The sequence below is a fragment of the Cupressus sempervirens genome, chromosome 11 (genome assembly GCF_028749045.1).
Source record: "Cupressus sempervirens isolate cs-2001-9-10 chromosome 11, ASM2874904v1, whole genome shotgun sequence".
In the NCBI taxonomy this organism is placed as follows: domain Eukaryota; kingdom Viridiplantae; phylum Streptophyta; class Pinopsida; order Cupressales; family Cupressaceae; genus Cupressus; species Cupressus sempervirens.
In genome coordinates this window covers 111,108,868-111,125,366 of record NC_143128.1, presented here as the reverse complement: position 1 = coordinate 111,125,366, position 16,499 = coordinate 111,108,868, and the positions used below count along the sequence as shown (strand labels likewise).

The 16,499-nt window shown below is 34.6% G+C and overlaps 1 pseudogene; it reads right to left on the bottom strand.

Moving 5' to 3' along the window:
• Positions 1-9,651: 9,651 nt before the first annotated feature.
• Positions 9,652-10,095, bottom strand: LOC149528481 (pyruvate kinase, cytosolic isozyme pseudogene; annotated as a pseudogene).
• Positions 10,096-16,499: the final 6,404 nt, after the last annotated feature.

Genomic DNA, 16,499 nt, shown 5'->3' with positions numbered 1-16,499 from the left:
AGGCCATAGGTGGGTTTGGTGGCATGGCCAAAAATGTAAGGAAGTCAATCGCCGATCGATGTGATGTTGTCACCGGACTGTGAGGGTATGGTCTGTCGGATTACGCAGAGTTGTAGTGAATCTTGATTGCAGAGACCAAAAATTACACTAATGTACGTATATTGTATGGCCCATAGATTTATCCAGTCACTATATTAATAAAAAGGCCCTACAATAATAAATCAAAATTATAGGAATCGAGTCGGGATGTCACTGCCCGGTTCGGCAAAAAAAATTTCTCTGCTGGACTATATGAAATTTTTTGAAAATACCAAATCAGAAAATAAATTACAAAGAACAAAATATTTTCAGATCTGAAATACAAATAATTAGATCAATGAAAATGATCATACCCAATTGCAAATTGATGCCTTCGGGGGCCAGTTTGCAAAAAAAAATTGCCTCACGATCAACTTTCACCTAGCATAGGGAAATTTATAGTCGATCTTCACCGAATCGACGCTCCAGACGTAATGGTGAGGTCAGATCTAGCTCTAGACACTCCTAATTTTTGTGGATCCTCCAAATTTGTGTCAAGGTGTTGAAGCATGAACGGTCTCGAACGACTATGTGTAGAGAATCTCCCTTGGTTTTGATACCATGTAAGAATTTGGCTTAGGCCAGAATTCACCCAAGAACTAAAGAACTCAACACAAGCACACAGTAGAGCAAAATAGATAGAGTATGATCAGAATGATGATATTCATTCAATAACTGGATTCAAGAGTACACTAGGAGTGCCTAAATATAAAGGCCTCAAGAGAGCTTCTAGAATGCATAGAAGTCAGCATCATGATATGTCATACAACCAGACACATGTCCACCAAATATGGGTTATCCTCCATTAAGCATGGGATTAAGTGTGATGATGTGAGGATAAGCCTACAATGGTGTAGCACACAAATTAGTGGTGTAGACAACATGTGCTAAATGAGGAGTGATGATAACTGTGTTGTCATCATGATAACTCAGTGAATGATGCATAGTCATGTGTTGTAGACACCATGTGCATAATTAAAATTGCGTAACTCAATTAGAGTTCACAAACTCCTAAGTATCTCACTAAAATAATAATAAAATAATGCATTAACCTAAGTAAAACTTAAGTAAGTGTAATAAGTAAATACTTATTTACACCAACAACAACAAAGGATAAATGAATTTCAAAAACGTAACTCAAAAATAAATATCATAAAATGTAAGAGATAAAACCTTAGGGTAACGAGCTTTCCCATGCCAAAATTTAGAACACTATATTCCAAAATTTAAAATAAAACTAGGGCACAAAATAAGGATTGTATGAAATTTTAATAATTTCACCTAGGATTTTAACACACCTCACAATTTAAACACGGGACTAGGGTTTTTCACTATAGAGTGTAACAAAATTATATAGGGTGAAAAACCAAGCCAACACAATCCATGATGGATCTATTCCTTCTTTCAGTTATACCATTCTACTAAGGTGTACCAGAAGCTGATACTTGTCTCTTAATTCCTCTTTCAATGCAAAATTAATTAAACTTATTGGAAATGAATTCACCACCTCTATCTAATCTCAAAAAATTCAGCTTCTTTCTAGTTTCTTTCTCTACTCTTGCTAGATACCACTTAAATTTTTGAAATGCTTCAAACTTTTCTTCCAAATACATTGCATTCATCATTCTAGAATAATCATCAACAAAAAGAATAGAATACTTATCTCCAGTGTAGCTCTCTATTCCAATAGGCCCACATCATTTTGTATAAACTAGCTCCAAGACTTCTTCAGAATGATAGTCCTTGCTTTTGAAACTTGTCTTTCCCATCTTATCAATTTGGCAATTTTTGTATAGGCCCATATCAAGTTTTCTCAAACTGAGAATACCACTTACCTTTTTCTTCTTTCTTAGCTTGATTAGATTATCAAAGTTCACATGCCATAACCTATTATTCAACAACCAACTTTCTTCTACTTGAGAAATAAAACATGAACTTTCACTAAGATCTAGGTAGAATAGGTTACCTTTTGTTTATTTGTCAGACCCAACTAGATTTCATTTTCCATCCAGTAGCTTGGCCTTCCCATTCATGAATTTTGCCTTGAACCCAATGTTATTCAACCATGCCATACTCAATAGATTATGCTTTAGTTCTTCAACCCAATAAGCATTATCACATTTAAGTTCATTAGTTAGTGAGATACAACATTTTCCTTTTATGCAATAACGTTCATTGTTTTCAAATCTCACACTTCCACCATCATAATGTTCCATATGTTCAAACTTTGTTTTGTCACTAGTCATATGATGTGAGTAGTCATTATCAATAATACATGTATCATTCTTGCTACCATGAGAAATAAGTGTCATTTTATCTCTTTCATCATCAAATATATCTTTTACAACAATATATATCATTTCATTATCTTCACTACTAGTTGAATCTTTAGCCATAAAACAAGATATCTTACCTTTGTCTTTGTAGTCCTTGAAATTCTTGAAATCCTTCTTTCCTTTGTACTTGTGTTTCTTTTCATCTGTGTCTTCTATATTTGAACATCTTGCAGCAATGTGTCCAACTTCTTCACAAGAAAAATAGATTAAAGGAATCTTACCTTTATACTTTCCTTTGCCTTTGGTATACCTTCTTGCAAGCAATGCTTCAATGGATTTGAGATCACTGTCAGAACAGTCTTCCTCTTCATTTTTAGATTGTTTTCTTTTAGATCTTTTGGATTTATTTTGAGTGATACCTTTGCTTCAAATGTAGACTCAAGGTTTCTAGAACTAGGAGTATAGTTATCATAGTTATCTAGTTCAAATGTACTCAATCTTCCAACCAAATGATCCAAGTTATCTCATTATTTGGATCACATCTCATCTCTTGCATATAAGACACTTTGATTGCATAGATAGGAAGAAAGGTTCTGAGTACCTTGCTTACCATAGTTACATCTTCAATTTTTCCTCCAGAGGCTTTGATGGCATTGACACTAGCTTTGATTCTTTCAGCATATTTTACAATGTTTTCATCTTCTATCATCTTCATCTGATCAAACTGACCTCTCAAGATTTTTTCCTTGGCTCTTTTTACATTATCATCACCTCTATAGATATTCTTTAGTTTGGTCCACATGTCATGTTCAGTAGCATATCCTTTGACTTCATCAAATTCAGCATAGTTAAGAGTTGATGCTATCTCGATCATCATGATATTATGATTTTCTTTTCAGCAATTTTTTCCATAGCCATTGTACTAGTAGGAGATTTGTAAGTAGTGTTTAAATATTTCAAACCTGAATCACTAATGGTTACCAAATGCAACTTCATAAGTTCATGTGATGCTTCAAAGTTATCTCTATTTAGCTTGGGAATCTCCCTCTTGTAAGACATCCTAATATTTAGCTTAGGTCCTTGAAACCTTTCTCTACAAGCAACAAGAATCTCTTATACCAATTATTGGAAATAAAAGAGGAGTAACTGAGAGGGGAGGGGTGAATCAATTACTACAAAAATAAATCTCAAATCTCTTAGATGTCAGAATAAACTTCACTAAAAATACTAATGATCAGTAAACACACAGTCACTCTATTTACACTAGCAAATGATGTAACTCAACAAACACTGAAATAACTTGGCAACTGCTTAACATGAAAATATTAAGATATTATCTATGATTAATCTTACTTAACTTAGTTACATACACATAAAAAAAATAGCATGAACACAAGTGACACTAAGATTAACGTGGAAACCCAATTTGGGAAAGACCATCAATTGCAACTAGTTATTGATTTTCACTCTTCTGAAGTGAGCCCTATTAGGAGCCAACCTTGTTAAAGGTTACAAAACACATTGTTAGGTGTGACCCTATTATAGGATTTTTTCACCCTATTGGGAGTGGCCTTGTTAGAGGTCTTTAGACACTTCAATCTAGAAATGTCGCCTTGTTAGAGGATTTACAAATGGCTATTAAGCCAACTCTGTTAAGAGATTTAGATCACTGCTACAATGGTTAGAGAGTAACAATGAGATGACTTGATTTTTGATGCAATTAAATTACTAATTATAGATCTCAATTATGGCTTATATACTTGATCTTTTTTTATCAAATGTATCTTTACAGCTCAACAAGGATATTCTTTTTATCCCTCCAATTTGCTTCCTCTAAGAATATTCAAATCTTCTATTATGTTTTACACATTTAATTCTCAAATTGACCTTATATTTATATCTTACACATTTTCAAGTCATCTTGAATACAACTTAGAATACTTAATATTCATCTCCTTAGTCGGCTAGAACCAACAAACAAATCTATTGAACTCAATATGCTAAAACAAGAAAATCCTTCGTTAGTCGACCCAACTTGGTAGACACTAACTCAAAAATTATTTTCCTCTGTTAACTAAGTGAACTTGGTTAACACTGCTTATTCACAAAATTCCTTTAGTAACTGAGTGAGATTTTTTAACACTGGTTCCATCCAACTCTTCCTTCATTAACTGAGTGAGCTTGATAAACACCCAACTTCTATAATCTTCCCTTTGATGCACAAGTGAGCTCTATATTCACTGACTCTTAAACTCGGTAAACTTTGGAATGCTCAAAAGACATAGGAAACTATCTTTATCGCCCGAGTGACCTTGACATACACTAACTGGCAATGATATGACATTTTGTGTAACATGAAAGACAATGCACAATTAACCAATTGTTTTCAACAAGCCCATTGACAAGAGAAAGGTAATTAGGTGATTTTAAAGTGATTAAATATCAATGCATTCTTGTAAAATGTTTGTGGTAATAAAATTTAATTAAATTCTTTATTTTACAAGGCTTGGCTACTAGTGATGACTCTAGGTAGATTTGTCATTGCATACCCTCTGGCATTTCCATTCCCAATGAGATCCCCATCATATGTATAAGTATTATTTATTTGTTATTTTCCTTATTTTCAAAAAAAAATTCAAAACTAATTTTTGTGCTATTAACAACTAGGATTTTGTATCTCATAGGAAAAACATAGTGTACAGGAGGCTAAATGTCAGAGTTTTGTATCTTTTCTCAAGTAGCCATTATATCCAAAGGAGTCGACAGAGGTAAGTTATAGTTTAAATTCTTGATTGTATGTTATAAATTTAATATTCTATAAATTATAATATTATATTTTAAGTTATAGATCCATTTGAAAAACATATTTGAATATATAGGCCACAACCAACCAAGTTCCAAGCATCTTCACATATGAGAGGACTCCTGATCAGTGTAGGAGGTCGACGAGAGAGGTATTTATGATGAAATTTTAATACTGTAAATCTTCATTAAAAAAAGGATCACTATACATTTGAGTAATTCAATGTTAGATACATAGAATCATATAAACTTAGTAGTCTAACTCTGGATTTTTCTTTTTTATTTATGTAGGAGGCATTTGATCCACCTATTGCAACGAAGAGGTTGCATTTTGATCATTCGCCAGCAACATAGGATAGTATAGTTTTCATAGGATGAATTATGAGACATTTTGAGATGGCATATGCCATGTTGTGTATAGAAACATTGATATTATACACATTTTGATGGCATGATCAGCCACATTTTGTATATGGATCTATGTATTTTGATATATATTTGTTTAATTTGTTTATAGATACATGGACTTTGATATATATTTGTGTAATTTGTCTATGGATACATGTATTTTGATATATATTTTTTTCATTTATGTGCACAATGAGATACATATTAATTTAGTATAGTATTGTTCAATTTATTGTCGATCATGTGTATTGTTCATGTTTATGAAATATCATTCATTTTGATCATGTTTGTTATATTTGATTCAACTGCAATAATTTGTGAAGAACATTTTAAGAATCTTTGTTATCAAATTTTGATGTACTATTTAATTTGAAATCATATATTATATGTTTAATTTGAAATGATCTTTGTAATCCCTTAAGATATCACTATGGTTCACCCACCCAAATGCACTTAGAGCACCTTGGAGACTCTTCGGTACGGGGTGGTCATGAATGTTGGAGGCTCTCGTGGCTAAAATAATGGTGTCACTATGGTTCACCTGTGCATCCAAAAATAATGACACTGAAAATTTGATGCCAAGATAAGTAATTTCAAAGTTATGTAGTGATGCACCAATGAACTGAGGCACACTGCAAGTTTTGGCATTGAGCGAGATTGGTGTGTCGAATCCAAATAGAATGTAATCTCGTAGAAATGAGATAGGTTATTGTAGGCCTTAGCATAACCATCCTATAGAATTTTATGTTTCACCGATAGCCCCCATGAGCTCTGAGTTATGACCCTTGAAATATTGACCTACAAATGCACTTAGAGCACTTTGGAGACTCTTTGGTATGGGGTGGCCACAAATGATGGAGGCTCTCCATGGCAAGAAAAAGGGTGTCACTAGGGTTCACCCACCCATCTGAAGCTAATAACATTATTGATTCGATGCTAAGATCAGTGTTTTCAAAGTTACATAGTGATGCACCTATGAATTGAGGGACACTGCAAGTTTTGGCATTGAGCAAGATCGGTGTGTCAAATCCAAATGGAATGTGATCTATTAGAAATGGGATAGTTTATTGTAGGCCTTGGCATGACCATCCTATAGCATTCAATCTTTTAGCAATAGCCTCCATGAGCTTTGAGTTATGACCCTTAGAAGATTAACCTCCAAACACACTTAGAGCACCTTAGAGACTCTCTAAGTCAGGGTGGTTGCGAATGATGGAGGCTCTCCATGGCCAGAAGAAGGGTGTCACTAGGGTTCACCTACCCATCTAGAGCTAATAGAATTGATGATTTGATGCCAAGATCAATGTGTCGACTCCAAATGAAATTTGATCTCTCATAAATTAGATAGGTTATTTTAGGTCTCAGCATGATAGTTTTGTAGCATTCAAAATTTCACCAATAGCCCCCACGAGCTTCAAGTTATGACCCTCAAAAGATTGACTTCCAAATGCACTAAGAGCACCATGGACACTCTTTCGTATGGGGTGGCCATGAATGATAGAGGCTCTCCATGGCTAGAACAAGGATGTCACTAAGGTTCACCCACTCATCTAGAGCTAATGGTCCTGATGATTCAATGCCAAGATTAGTAGTTTCAAAGTTACATAGTGATGCACCTATGAACTGAGGCACACTACAAGTTTTGGCATTGAGAAAAATCGATGTGTAGAATCCAAATAGAATTTTTCTCTGAGAAATGAGATAGGTTATTAAATGCCTTAGCATGAACATCCTATAGCATTCAACGTTTCATCGATAGTCTCCATGAGCTCTGAGTTATGATCCTTAGAAGATCGACTTCTAAATGCACTTAGAGCACCTTAGATACTCTTTGGTATGAGGTAGTCATGTATTATGGAGGCTCTCTGTAGTCGAAACAAGGGTGTCACTAGGGTTCACCTACCCATCTAGAGCTAATGGAAATGATGATTTGATACTGAGATTAGTGGTTTCAAAGTTGTGTAGTGATGCAGCTATGAACTAAGGCACACTACAAAGTTTGGCATCAAGTGAGATTGGTGTGTCAAATCCAAATAGAATGTGATGTTTCAAAAATGAGATAGGTTATTGTAAGCCTTGGCATGACCATCTTGTAGCATTCAACATTTCACTGATAGTCCCCATGATCTTTGAGTTATGACCCTCAGAAGATTGACCTCCAAATACACTTAGAGTACCTTGGAGACTCTTCAGTATGGGGTGGCCACAAATGATGGAGGATCTCCATGGATGGAACAAGGGTGTCACTAGGGTTCCCTTGCCCATCAATAGATAATGGTGCTAATGATTTGATGCCAAGATCAGTAGTTTTACATTTATGTAATGATACACTTATGAACTAAGGCACACTGCAAGTTTTGGCATCAAGCGAGATCAATATGTCGAATCTGAATAGAATGTGATCTCTCAAAAAATGATAAAGGTTATTATATGCCTTGGCATGACTATCTTGTAGCATTTTATGTTTCACCAATAGCCCCATGAGCTTTGAGTTACAACCTTTGGAAGATCGACCTCCAAACATACTTAGAGCACCTTGGAGACTCTTTGGTATGGGGTGGCTACGAATGATGGAAGCTCGTTGTGACTGGAATAAGGGTGTCACTAGGGTTTACCTACCCATCTAGAGTTAATGGTATTGATGATTTAATGCCAAGACTAGTAGTTTCAAAGTTAAGTAATAATGCACCTATAAACTGAGGCATGTTGAGTGTTTTGGCATCGAGTAAGATTGGTGTGTCAAATCCAAATGGAATGTGATCTCTCACAAATTAGATATGTTATTGTAGGTCTTGATATTCCCATCCTATATCATTCAACATTTCATCAATAGTCCCCATGAGCTTCAAGTTATGTCCCTGTTGGTAAACAGATTGTTCTTTGTAAAATAAACTCTCAAATGCCCAAATCTGAAAGAACAATTAGATGCCAACAGTTGGATAATCTATCATGAGGTTGATAGATTTCCTCTGAATTGAAAGGTACAGCTCCCTTATGGAATGATATGCAATGAATCTATTTTATTCCTAAACTAACAAGATGCATTCTTAACCCGAGAATGGAAGAGGAGAACCAAGCTAATCCTAGGCAAGACTAGCTCAGGAAAATTTGAGATCCTAAACCGAGCCAATCCCAAGAATTCATAATCTTATGACTAGTAATGCAATATGAAGAATTTGTTAATGCAGATGCAATGCAGAATGAAAAATAGAGTACAAGTTAAATATTCCAATTTCCATCATAGGAAGGCATGCAAACACTATGATTTCCATCACATTTGATATCTGACACAAAATGCAAGATAGTGTCCACGACTAAATATACCAACACTCTCATTGAATATAATCAAAATAGTGACAACTAAACACTCTGATTCAGAATGAAACTTTTCTTTGTTTTCAACACACAAATACAATACCCAGATTTATTTGCTCATAGTTTCTTGTCAAATTTATTACAGAAATCAGAATAATAACCCCTATATGCAATGAAATGAAATACATAAACTAGCATGCCCTCTCCTCTACTCCATCTCTCTGACTGTATGTCAGAAAAGAATCCGCCCCTAATGAACAAGTTTTTTTACCATAAATAATGACATCCCATGACTATTTTGATTCTTCCATAACCATCTGGTTCACCTCTTCTCATGACTGTTTAGTTTTCACGGTGGTCTTTCAGTTTCATAACTGAATCTTTTTCCTTTCCAATTTTCTATTTGGTAGTCGATTCTATGTGAATTAGAAATGTCTTGTTAGTTTTTCTCTTTAACTTTCCTCGACAAATATCTTTTCTTCCCTTATGATTTTTTATTGTCTCTGCATGATCTTATGTCCTATGATACATGTTGAGGGCCTTGACTATCAAGTGATACTTCAAATAATCTTTTGTCACACCATGTGTCTGCATACAATGAATCTTCACAATTTTGATGTTGAACTCCATGCTCAAGCTTTCTTACTCACTTGTCATTGTCTTGATTGTGTTTAAAATTACCATGAACGTCTTTGGCATGTCTTCTAAAGAAAGACATTGATTTCAATATTGTCAGATGCCTCTCCATCTGCGTTTGGATCTTCATAGATGCTTACTCGACATCATGCCTTTGACAATTACTGCAATCAAAAGAATCTATTGTCAAGATGGGAACCACAATAGAAAGAATAGCTACAGGTGGCCTATACTTTGCTATCAATTTAGCAGTCATGCCCCCACGAGTTAGAACCATAATAAGGGTTTCTCTAGCTTTGTTTGTTGTCCTCATAGCAGATGAATTAAGACTTTCCAAAGGGCTTATCAGTAGAAGAGTGGATCTTATTAGTTCTTTGAAAATAGAACCATAATCCAATGAGGATTCAACTTCTATACATATGCGGGCCATGATCTTCACTGCCAACTCAGGATATGCCCCAGCTACACTCTCACCACTAGGCATAACACAGTCAATACCATCAAGAATAGCATTGGCCACAACTGTAGCTTTAGCACGAGTTGGACGAGGAGACTTAATCATAGATTCCAACATTTGCATGGCGGTAACTACATGCTTTCCAACCTATGTGGACTACATATCTCTAGCATCATGTTACTTTATTCATTGTGATTCCAAGGTCATTTATCATCTCAAAGGCCCAATATTTCTCATAAATGTATATACCTCATGCTTTCATATTTTGATATTTTTTACTGCCTATTAAAATATTTTAAAATGGTAATCTTCTAACTATTCTACCATGCCAGTCTAGGCCATTGTTTTTCTTTGGATGCATACCTTTCACTGTGTGATCATTTTTTCACATGGTTTTCTCTCATTAAATAACTCTATTGGTGCTTGTGTTATTCCTTAGCAATCCGTGATCATTATCGCAGGATTCATTTATTGGCAGATTCCATGCATCTTCTTAATAGACATGCTTGGCTTGTCAGGTTTGGAGAACAAATGTGCCTCAATCACTCTTTGTTTCTTCACAAATTTATGTGATGCGTGTTATGTATAGATAGGGCATGGCCATCTTCATGTGACTGTGGGTTTCTATGGTCTTCAATTGTGTTCTCCATGACACTGGGGCTGATTCATCTCTTGTATGGCTGCAGAGCTTCTCCATCTTGTTGTCAGCATTCCTCAAACATATTTACCACATCTTCTTTGTCACAAATCACGTGCTTTTTCTTCACTCTCCAAACAGAGCTCATTGGATGTTGTCTCTTATTCACATGTGAAAGGCTTTTGAGACTTTTACTTCCTTCATGACCACCAAGTCTTCACTGGTTGCGAGTATATTTTTTTAGACATTAGCATAACAAAAAAGAAACTTAATATAGGAATGTTCCCCTCCTTTATATCAAGTTTAGATGTTGGGCTTTCACACCTGCAAGCTCATGTTATGGCATTCATCGGGTTTCACCTCCAAATGGGATTCGATGAGATTTTTTCTTTTTCGATTCATCTGTTTCTTCACTAGCTACAGCTCACCACCCTTGAAGTGAAGATAGACGTTACCCATATCAACTGTTGATGCACCTAGTGTTTTATTCTTGTATCCTCTGCATATTTCCATAGGGTCTTCTCTTTTTCAGAAAATGAGAATTTGGCTTCTCCAACAGAAAATGAGAATTTGGCTTCTCCAGTGGAAAATGAATAGAGGGCTTTTTCTGCCAGAGCAACTTCTTTGTGTTTGGATCATTTATGCACAAGGTTGAAACCTTTATTATGTAGGAACTCTCTTTGATCTCTCCATTTATTTTCCTTCAATTGATTACTTCATAAGCATTCTTCTCATACAGGTTCGAGCATGTACTCCTCTTTGGCCGAGGAACACGATGCTTATATCAATTGCCTTTGATATAATTTTCAAGGACACATTATTGAATTGGGACTTGCTGATACTCATTATACTTATGTAGAGGCCAAGCATCATCTCCATAATGGAATACCACTTGCAAAAATCTAATTATATATTTTGCACAAATAGTAATTTTTTCAAAATATGCCAAAAAATGTGCTCGACATCTTCATAATGTGTTTGATGCCTTTGATTAAAATGAACATGGACACTTTCACCAATGAGTATAACATGGCTTATCTAAATCTTTGATATTGAGCAAAGAGACCATATCATCTCGGAGAATGACTCATTAAGAGATACTTTTCATTTCAGAAACATCATTCCCTCTTGAACTATATATCCACACTTGTTTTGGAAACTATACTCTTGGATTTGTACAACTCAAAGTATGAACTCCAATGATAATTATATCTTGAAAAAAATCGAACCTAAATTTGCATTCTGAAATTTGAATTGAGATTATGTTTCGAAGTCTATATTATTTTTCAATGAAAGACCCCAACGGGAATTTGGACTTTTACTTCTCCACTAGTAGAATTTTACCTTCAGAGTTCATTTTCCGCTTTCTCTATTATAAGTGAATTTTGAATGCATATCCCCAATCATTATTCTATGATCATCAAGTCAATTCAACTTCCTGAGAACACATTAGTAAAATTAGGGAACACCTTGAGGGAATGTCTTTTCATGGGAAGTGAATTTTTAAGTTTAAAAATGGTGTACTGAAAGTGCACCTAGAGTCCCTCAAAAGATCGACCTCCAAATGTACTTAAAGCACCTTGGAGACTCTTCAGTAGGGGGTGGCTATGAACGTTGGAGGCTCTCTATGGCCAAAAAAAAGGTTTCACTAGGGTAAGTATTAGGTAAAAACTTTTTTTTTAGCTCCCTCAAGTTTTTGGCATTGGGAACAGCACAAGTTTGGTGTTAGTATTAATTAAAATCATCATTTGTTAGGTCACTCCACATAAATTACATTAAGTAAAAACATCTTTGTTTCTTACTTTAAATCAATAAGTTTACATTTACAATATCTTAAGTGTTTCATCATTATTACATCAATTCACAACTACCCAAAAATCATAGTGTCAAAAATAGAATATATTTTTCTTCATTATGCTTCTTATTTAGTTTTTATCTTCATGTGTGGCTACTCTTCATGATGTACCTACATTCCAATATCATAAAATTTATTAGTAAATAGTCATATTAAACAAGATAACCATCAGTTCACCAAATCATTATGAAAAAAAGAATATAAGACATAAATATACCTAGTCAAGTGTTCTTGTAGGTTCCTCTCTCTGTTTGAGGGTCGTCAATAGAAAGCTTCATGATCAGCATTACTAATAGTAAAAGTTCTTTTACTTTTGTCTCCCTTTATGCTTTAACAACTTCGCATTTGGTGCTATAATAAGATGTGAATATATGAGAATTGTTTTGTGCTTATGATAGTCTTTGAATGTAGGAATTCCATTCTTTCTAAGCATGTATATCTGCAGCCATGTTCCAGCAACAACATCTGAACTAGTAGGATATATGAATCCATCATCATTTGTGATTAGTTGTGCAAGATTTTTTTTACCTCTTACACAATTTGCTAACCAATAATTTGATTTCTCATCATTCCCATGTGGCACAACCAATGAAAAGACATGTCCTAGCTGAAGAAGATCTGATAGATGGTTATGCTCAAGAGAACTTTCCATGTCATCATTTTTGATAGAGGGTATGATAGAAAATGGAGTAAGATAATGGGAATCCCATGTGTCCACCCACTCACTTGATTCATAGTAGTCCCAATCACACTAAAAACAACTAGGACAAAAGTAAACTAGTTCTTGTGTCCAAATGGTCCATGTACTAGAACCAGAGCTCTAGAATGAATGCATTTTGTATAAGTCTCTAACAGTAGCACAATATGATCTATCATTTGTGGACCATTGCTCAACCAACCAAAATAACCTGTGTATTACTGAATCAAGAGTCCCCCCTATGATGGTGTTGAACTACACCAATCAACAATGTTACACACATCAAGAAGCTCTACTCCTAAAATCTTCAATTTCTTCTTAACTAGAGCTCTCTTCACACATTTCCCTGCTCCATCATGTTCCACTTTCCCATGGCCAGACTCAAAAAAATTCCAAATATGAGGCACCCCCCTCTTTATGTGCATCCTACACAACCAATAAAACATGCAAGCATTCTTGAATTCACCTATGCTCTAATCTAAAATAATCATATGTCTATCCACATCAATGTCATGCTCCTGTGTGAAATCAAAATAATTCTCAAAACAATATTGCACAAACTCGTGAGAGTGAGATCTATCATCGCTCATGTAAAAATGGTACTCACTAATAATCTTCCAATTATCTTCCACACTATTAGGGGTATGTCTATATGTTATGTGGACAAAAATAGCAATCTAAATAAATTTGTAATACTGAGATCGTGTCTCATTTTGGGGCTACAATGTGTAATTTTATGTAAATTCAACAACTGATATAATAGTGCCAATGGGAAAAGTCTCCTTATACATTCTAAATTTTTGATCTAACAACCAAGACCTATGACTATGCCTTGCATACTTGTATAAAAAATTTGTCTTAAAATCTAAAATAAAACTAGCCACACTAATTTCTTTTGCAACCAATTCACATCTAGAGCCCTCACCTCCACTCTTCTATGTGCATTTCACCATTTCATCTACCATGTTTTTTTACTATTGTCCTCCAAGATCTTGTTCACACTCCTCATAGAAACATATGTCAAACCTAGATAAGCCACCACATTCTAAACACTCTCATTTAAGAAAGCATTTCTATAAAAGATACAACCATGAACTCTAGGACATAAAAATTGATCTAGCAAGTCTCTTGATGATTTTGGAAGCCCACTAGCACCACAATTCTCCAGCATTTCTTTACTATACAAAGTAGAATGGATGGAGCATAATAGTTAATGGTGCATAGAAAACTCCACATGCTATTTGCAACAACATGTATTTCAAATTATAAGTGTCACACAATAAAATGGCTTCAAGGATTCAAAATCCCTTTGTGATATATGCAATCTTGGATGAATCTCTCTAAATTCTTTGAACAACATAGTTTGACTTACCGCCAAATAATGTTTAGGATGTGGTGTGTGGTCTCTGATGCAAATTCTCAACTTCAACATGTCTTTAGCATTGGGTGATACTCCTAAGCTAGAGTGCTAAAACTAAATAATTTCTTGCTTCACATCATCAGATAACTTGTTATCAAAATGTGGAAGTCTCCCACCAAAAGCCCATGTTTCATTTTGAAGAGGATCATCAATTGTCTCTCACCTACTAAGTACTCTTCTCAAATTAGTATGATTTAAGTTCAATTAAATACAATTTTGTCTCATATATCTAACCTTTCTCAAATGATGACTTACCAAAGAGGTTGTAATAACCCTTCAAGTAGCTCTCTTATCCTTCTCCCTGCTATTTTTCTCAATGCTATTGAGAGCACTAAAAAGATTCTTCACAATATGGCATTTGTTTCCATTTTTTTATTGACATGAATCTTCAATTTGGAAAGCATAGGTCTCATCTTTTGCATCTTTAATAAGTACATAAAAATTTGGCATTGCTCCACCACTATCTTGTTGCTAAAAAATATTTTATATAGTCTTGAAGCCCATAACTGAATGGTTTCTTTGTGATTTTTTCCTTTCAAATTGGTAATAATTGTTTTATCAATATTAAGTATCCATTTTGGTGTTCTAGGACCTTCATGTCAATTATAATTAGGAGATATGCAATGTACTTGTGCATTTTCATTTTTGACATGGTCAATCATGGCATTTACATTATGAACTATTAAATTTTCATTCTCCAAATTGTCAATCCTAATATTATGAGTATCAATTGATACATTTCTATTCCCCAACTGAACATATTCATTTTCTGACTCTATGATTTCATCTTCAATCAATACATCGTCAACTTTATTCACACTTAATATACCTTGTCTCTTCCTTTCAATGATTTACCTTGTCCCTTTCCCTATATGCTGCAATGTCTTCATTCAATACATTCCTTTTACATTTAGCCTTTTGATGACTATTGCTCCCCCATTCAGACAAAAATACCAAATAGCTAATCAAATCTTGTAGCAACCTTTTCAATTGTATGTGCCCCAAGCAATCTTCTTTTCTCCAAACCCGTGAAAATGGCCCCATAAGGCGTGGTTTTTGGGTCTATAGTGACAAAGAATATTTTGGGAAAATGTATGCCAATATTTCAAGTACTTGATCCCATATTGGGTATCTCATTCAAGATCGAATACCCAATAAGATAGCAGGTACTCGAAATGATCAGCCAAATTTTGGAGGGAAATCAAAATTTGGCAAGTGTAGTAATCAACAAGTAAATTGTATATTATTATATATTATTATTTGTTAGTATATTATTATTATTAAATATAATATAATAATATATATGATTATTATTATATAATCTAGTAATGTACTATTATTAAATTAAAATATATAGTCATATATTATTATTATTCAATATAGTAATGTATTATTATTATTAAATATAATATAGTTTAATGGGTCATAAGGGGTATGCATTTTATGACAACATATGTCCTTATGGGTCCTAGGACCCCTAGGGACCTATTTCATTTGTTGGAATGGGTCAAAAGGGGTCATAGGATAACCTATGACCCCTTTCAGAGCATTTCATGGCATTTGTCCTATTTCATTTGTTGGAATGGGTTGAAAGAGGTCAAAGGATAACCTATGACCACTATCAACATGTTTCATGGCAACATGTGTCCTTAGGGGTCCTAGGACCCCTAGAGACCTATTTTATTCATTAGAATGGGTTGAAAGGGGTCATTGGGTAACCTATGACCCCTTTTGAAGCATTTCATGACAACATGTGTCCCTAGGGGTCGTTATTTCATTTGTTTGAATGGGTCAAAAGGGGTCATAAGATAACCTATGACCCTCTCGATGTATTTCATCACAACATGTGTCCCTAAGGACCTATTTCATTCATTTGAATGGGTCAAAAGGGGTCATAGGTATACTATGACCGCTTTAA